Genomic DNA, 7,269 nt, shown 5'->3' with positions numbered 1-7,269 from the left:
GACCGAGAAACCTTGTCCTGTTCGATCTGTCTGGATCTACTGAAGGATCCGGTGACTATTCCCTGTGGACACAGCTACTGTATGAAGTGTATTAAAAACTTCTGGAATGAGGAGGATCACAAAGGAATCCACAGCTGCCCTCAGTGCAGGGAGACCTTCACACCGAGGCCCGTTCTGAAGAAAAAGCACCATGTTAGCAGCTTTAGTGGAGCAGCTGAAGAAGACTGGACTCCAAGCTGCTCCTGCTGATCTCTGCTATGCTGGACCTGAAGATGTGGCCTGTGATTTCTGCTCTGGAAGAAAACTGAAAGCCATCAAGTCCTGTTTATTCTGTCTGGCCTCTTTCTGTGAGAAACACCTTCAGCCTCATTATGATTCAGCTGCATTAAGAAACACAAGCTGGTGGAGCCCTCCAAGAACCTCCAGGAGAACATCTGCTCTCGTCATGATGAGGTGAATGAAGATGTTCTGTCGTACTGATCAGAAGTGTATCTGTTAGTCTCTGCCTTATGGATGAACATAAAGGCCACGACACAGTGTCAGCTGCAGCAGAAAGGACTGAGAGGCAGAGAGAGCTGGAGGTGAGACGAGAAAACATCCAGCAGAGAATCCAGGACAGAGAGAAAGATGTGAAGCTGCTTCAACAGGAGCTGGAGGCCATCAAGCACTCTGCTGATAAAACAGTGGAGGACAGTGAGAAGATCTTCACTCAGCTGATCCGTCTCATCCAGAAAAGAAGCTCTGATGTGAAGCAGCAGATCAGATCCCAGCAGGAAACTGAAGGGAGTCGAGTCAAAGAGCTTCAGGAGAAGCTGGAGCAGGAGATCACTGAGCTGAAGAGGAAAGACGCTGAGCTGAAGCAGCTCTCAGACACAGAGGATCACAACCAGTTTCTCCACAACTACCCCTCACTGTCAGCACTCAGTGAGTCTACACACTCATCCAGCATCAAGATCCGTCCTCTGAGCTACTTTGAGGATGTGACAGCAGCTGTGTCAGAGCTCAGAGATCAACTACAGGACATCCTGAGAGACGCATGGACAAACATCTCACTGAGACTCACTGAGGTGGATGTTTCACTGTCAGAACCAGAACCAGAGAGCAGAGCTGGATTCTTGAGATATTCATGTGAAATCACACTGGATCCAAACACAGCAAACAGTCAGCTGTTACTATCAGAGGGGAACAGGAAGGTGACATTTATGGTTCAACCTCAGTCTTATTCTAGTCATCCAGACAGATTCACTGGTTGTTATCAGGTTCTGAGTAGAGAGAGTCTGACTGGACGTTGTTACTGGGAGGTGGAGTGGAGAGGGAGAGTTTCTGTAGCAGTCGCATACAAGAATATCAGCAGAGTAGGATTAGGGAATGAATGTAGATTTGGATATAATGACAAATCTTGGGCATTAAATTGTTACCAAGGAGGTTATGGATTTCGTCACAACAACATCTGGACCTCCATCTCAGGTCCTGGTTCCTCCAGAGTAGGAGTGTACCTGGATCACAGAGCAGGTATTCTGTCCTTCTACAGCGTCTCTGAAACCATGACTCTCCTCCACAGAGTCCAGACCACCTTCACTCAGCCGCTACATGCTGGAGTTTATGTTGAAGGTTCTGCTGAGTTCTGTAATCCCAAATAGACAGAATCCACTGAAGGTTCAGTGAGTTTGATTCTGGTTTTTAAATCTCCAGCAGATTATTTTCTTGATCGTTGTTGTTTTATGTCTAAACTGTACAGAAATCAATAGTCAGAGATTGTCAGCACTTGTTTTTCTTCAGAATTGATGTTCTGGTTCTGTTGGGTTTGTTCATTTCTCAACATTGTTTTCTAAACCAGCTGATCAGCACCAGAATATTTGCTGTTTTTCCTCCTTGTTGCTTTTAGCAGCAAAAACTGTGAACTCAGCAATAAAATGTCAAATGATCAAAGCTTATCGTTTATTGAACAATATGTAATAATTGTATATTTAAACATTGTTCTTTGTCTTTGAAATATTGACAGATTAAATTTGGTATTATCTGTTTTTCCTTATCATCCAAAATAGTTATATATCAAAATTATGGAAATTGTATAATCCGCGTTATATGTTTAACAAAATCATAGTACTAAAATATTTGTATTCTATAAAATTGAAACCACCTGTCCATGTAGTCTTTGTACCTAGTTCCTTTGAGGGCTCAATAGAGGGCATAGTTATATCCTAGTTGAGGTTTGGTTACTTCCCCTTGAAGTAAAGTTATATTGGACCATGTATTAATTTGATTTATTAATTTCTTAAATATGAATTGATTAATTAAGTATTTTTACATTTTATGCACAGCCTTAAGTTTATCTTATTTGCCCCCCCCCACACACACACACACACACACACACACACACATTTTAAAACCTTCCTACACCCCTGCAGAGTGCAGGCGCTGGGGATCGAACCAGGTACTTGCATCCTTCTCTGAGTGCAAGCACACTGCTCTAACCACTAGGCCAACACTCCCCTATTGTCTCCTAAGATGGACCATTTATGAAAAACAATCACTTTGAATGCATAGTTTTTTCATAGACGTTTATTATTATTATTATTATTATTATCACCATTATTGTTATTATTGTCATCAATTCACATTCAAGATGTTTTGTTTTGCTTGTCAGTTTATCAATGCAGTTGTTCAATAAATATTGACAGTACTCCACACAAACCTGTCACGAACCAGAGACAGAGGACCCAGTATTCAGCCAGACAAGAGAGGTTTTAAGCAAAAACAGGATTTATTAATAAACAGGGACAGGCAATGCACAGTGGTCAAAAAGGCAGTCCAAAATCCGGTACACAAAATGGCAATCCAAAAAGGCAGAAGTACAGACAAGGCTAAGGCAAAACTCAAAATATCCCAAGGCAGGTCCAGGTCAGAACAACAGGTAAGCAATCATACAGGGCAAGAAAATCAGGTTCAGGGATCAGGCTGGCTCAGAATCAAAAAGGCAATCGGGTCGGTATCAACAGGGCTACCAGAAAAAGAACGCTGGATAAGACTCACCAAGTGGCTCGAATTGATCTGGCATATTGCAGAGGTTTGTGGCAGGACTATATAGGGGAGTGAGCAGGTGAACAGGAGTGAAGACTAATTACAAGTGACAGGTGGAAATAATCAAAGGAAAGGTGGTAACTGAAGTTCAGTTCAGTTACTGAACTGAACTGAACTGATTGGCCTGTGACTGGTGTTCGGGGAGTGACAGATAAACAGATTGAGTGAGCTGGCAGATTGCTGGGAAGAGACAGAACTGAACTGGAAACATAAATAAAATCAAACTACAATAAAATCTAACCTATTCCATAAACCAAAACTAATACAGAACCTAAACCTAAGACTAAACACAACACACACAAGCTATAATAGAAACCAAACAAGAAAGAGCCCAAAACCAAAACTGATTTTAAAGACCGGAGAGTTAACTAATAAATCAAAATTAACAAACAGCTGAAACAAAACCCTGGATGGCAGCTGTGGTCGTGGTTAATTTGTTTTTGCCAGTAAATATTAGCTGTCAGTCAACTCCTCGTCTATAGGAGGAGAGACTCTGGAATGACGAAACTGATGGATTTGAGCGATAAAAGCTAAAACTCTTTCTGAAAGCTGCTGAGTCACAGTAACAGATTAGATTTCTTCTAGAATAAGGACTCCTCTGTCTAAAAGCCTGTCAAACCACCATCACAGGCTGCTATTAGGGCTTCAGTCCCAGAGGTTCTGAGTTCAACTCCCACAAGCTGCCATTCTGGGTCCCTAAGCAAGACCCTTAACCCCCAATTGCTCCCCAGGCGCCGCACAGTGGCAGCCCACTGCTCCCCAAGGTGATGGGTTAAGATGCAGAAGTGAATTTCTCCATTGTGAGATCAATAAAGTTCAATTATTCATTAATATTATGTGATGGAGCTTGATTATTAAGGGCTTTATACATTAGAAGAAGAATTTAAATTCTATTTTTGATTTAACAGAAAGCCAATTAAAGGAAGCTAAAATAGGAGAAATATGATCCCTCTTGTTGATTTTAATCAGAACTCTTGCTGCAGCATTTTGGATCAGCTGAAGACTCTTCCAAGTGGGCAACAGGGAGAACAGTCCATGGTGGGGGTGTGAGGGGTCCCTGATGATGTTACGGGCTTGAGACACACAGCGCTGAGATAGATAGATAGATAGATAGATAGATAGATAGATAGATAGATAGATAGATAGATAGATAGATAGATAGATAGATAGATAGATAGATAGATAGATAGATAGATAGATAGATAGATAGATAGATAGATAGATAGATAGATAGATAGATAGATAGCTTTATTTGTCATTTTGTAAGCACAAAGTGCGTACAAAACGAAATTTTGTTTGCATACAGCTTGAAAAATCATAGTAAATTGCACTAATTTTCAAGATTTCAGACTTGAAATGTCTTTTATGGAGGGAAGAGGAGCCCCGAAGATCCCTTCTGCTGTCCTCACCACTCTCCTCACGTTCTTCCAGTCGGAGGCACTGCAGCCTCCACACCACACAGAGAGACAGCTGGTCAGAATGCTCTCTATTGTGCTTCTGTAGAAGGTCGTGAGGATGGGCGGGGGCAGGTGGGCTCTCCTCATCCTCCTCAGAAAGTACAATCGCTTCTGTGCCCTCTTCACCAGTAACGTGGTGTTCACAGACCAGGTGAGGTTGTCCGTGATGTGCACCCCCAGGAACTTGGTTCTGCTGACCACCTCCACAGCTGAGCTGTTGATGAGCAGTGGAGTGTGGTGAGGCTGGTTCTTCCTGAAGTCGACATCAGAGGTGTTCTGTCCGACCCGGACCGACTGGGGTCTGTTGATGTGGAAGTCTAGCAGCCAGTTTCGAAGGGGTGTGCTGAAGCCCAGATGTTCCAGTTTATGGGTTATAGTTCAGCAGTTCAGCAGCAGTTCAACAGTCTGATGGCAGCAGGGAAAAAGCTTTTGCAGAACCTGGTGGACCTGCAGCGGATGCTGTGGAACCTCTTCCCAGAGGGCAGCAGGGAGAACAGTCCATGGTGGGGGTGTGAGGGGTCCCTGATGATGTTTCGGGCTCGGGACACACAGCGCTGAGATAGATAGATAGATAGATAGATAGATAGATAGATAGATAGATAGATAGATAGATAGATAGATAGATAGATAGATAGATAGATAGATAGATAGATAGATAGATAGCTTTATTTGTCATTTTGTAAGCACAAAGTGCGTACAAAACGAAATTTTGTTTGCATACAGCTTGAAAAATCACAGTAAATTGCACTAATTTTCAGGATTTCAGACTTGAAATGTCTTTTATGGAGGGAAGAGGAGCACCGAAGATCCCTTCTGCTGTCCTCACCACTCTCCTCACGTTCTTCCAGTCGGAGGCACTGCAGCCTCCACACCACACAGAGAGACAGCTGGTCAGAATGCTCTCTATTGTGCTTCTGTAGAAGGTCATGAGGATGGGCGGGGGCAGGTGGGCTCTCCTCATCCTCCTCAGAAAGTACAATCGCTTCTGTGCCCTCTTCACCAGTAACGTGGTGTTCACAGACCAGCTGAGGTTGTCCGTGATGTGCACACCCAGGAACTTGGTTCTGCTGACCACCTCCACAGCTGAGCTGTTGATGAGCAGTGGAGTGTGGTGAGGCTGGTTCTTCCTGAAGTCGACATCAGAGGTGTTCTGTCCGACCCGGACCGACTGGGGTCTGTTGATGTGGAAGTCTAGCAGCCAGTTTCGAAGGGGTGTGCTGAAGCCCAGATGTTTCAGTTTTCCCACCAGATGCTGTGGGATGGTGGTGTTAAACGCCAAACTGAAGTCCAGGAACAGCATCCGCACGTGCGTGTTCTTCTCCTCCAGGTGTGCCAAACTCAGGTGAAGAGCAGAGGAGATGGCGTCCTCAGTGGAGCGGTTCCGCCGGTAGGCAAACTGGAACGGGTCGAGTGTTGGGGGGAGACTAGAGACGATGTGTTCCTTTACCAGCCTTTCAAAGCACTTCATCATGATGAGAGTCAGTGCAACAGGCCGATAGTCGTTGAAACAGGTGATTTGAGGTTTCTTTGGTGCCGGAATGATGGAGGCAGACTTGAAGCATGCTGGCACTGTGGCTTGGTCCAGCGAGGTGTTAAAAATGTCTGTGAGGACATTTTTAACATGCAAGTTTTAGAAAGTAACAGAAAGTTTTACAAATTAACCTGTATATTCTAGACAGTAACATGTACATTCTAGAAGGTAACATGCAGGTTTTAGAAAGTAGCATGTACGTTTTAGAATGTTACATGTAAGTTTTAGGAAACAACCTGTTAATTTTAAAAAGTAACCTGTAAATTTTATAAAGCAACGTGTACATTTTAGAAAGTAACCTGTAAGTTTTAGAAAGTTACCAGGTTTAGAAAGTAACCTGTGATGTTTAGGAAGTATCATTTAAGTTAAGTAAGTACATTTTAGAAAGCAACCTTTATATCCAATCAATTCCAGGTTGCAAAAGTGGTTTAATGGTAAATAAACTTGAAGAGAAATGTGGTTCTCCCCTGAAATCTTAACTTTTTGGAAATCTACTTTATTTGGGATAAGAAAAAAGAATATTTAAGGATTAATATTTCTGTAAACCCACATTGTTTGGTTCTGGGATTTAAACTCCAGTTATGAATGTTAAGTACAGAATTGATTTATATGCTGCAGTGCTCTCAGGGCAAAAAAAGATAGTAATATCATCTTTATTGTCATTGAAACATATATTACAACAAAATTTGCTCTCTGCTTTTAACCCATCACCCTTGGGGAGCAGTGGGCTGTCATGAGCGGCGCCCTAGGGAGCAATCTGGGGTTAAGGGTCTTGCTCAGGGACCCAGAGTGCAGGCGCTGGGGATCGAACCGGGTACTTGCATCCCCATCCCCAAGGGGATGGGTTAAGATGCAGAAGTGAATTTCTCCATTGTGAGATCAATAAAGTTCAATTATTTATTATTATTATTATATGATGGAGCTTGATTATTAAGGGCTTTATACGTTAGAAGAAGAATTTTAAATTCTATTTTTGATTTAACAGAAAGCCAATTAAAGGAAGCTAAATAGGAGAAATATGATCCCTCTTGTTGATTTTCATCACAACTCTTGCTGCAGCATTTTGGATCAGCTGAAGATTTTGAACTGCATTGTGTGGACTTCCTGATAGTAAAGAATTACAATAGTCCAGCCTTGAAGTAACAAATGCATGGACCAGTTTTCCAGCATCACTCCTGGACAGAATGTTTTTCATTTTGG

General features: G+C 42.6%; 1 pseudogene; it reads left to right on the top strand.

Moving 5' to 3' along the window:
* On the top strand, positions 1-1,840 carry LOC118562272 (annotated as a pseudogene).
* Positions 1,841-7,269: the final 5,429 nt, after the last annotated feature.

This window comes from Fundulus heteroclitus, unplaced genomic scaffold (genome assembly GCF_011125445.2).
Source record: "Fundulus heteroclitus isolate FHET01 unplaced genomic scaffold, MU-UCD_Fhet_4.1 scaffold_85, whole genome shotgun sequence".
Lineage (NCBI taxonomy): Eukaryota > Metazoa > Chordata > Actinopteri > Cyprinodontiformes > Fundulidae > Fundulus > Fundulus heteroclitus.
Note: the sequence above shows the minus strand (reverse complement) of the source record. Positions and strands in the feature narration are given on the sequence as shown.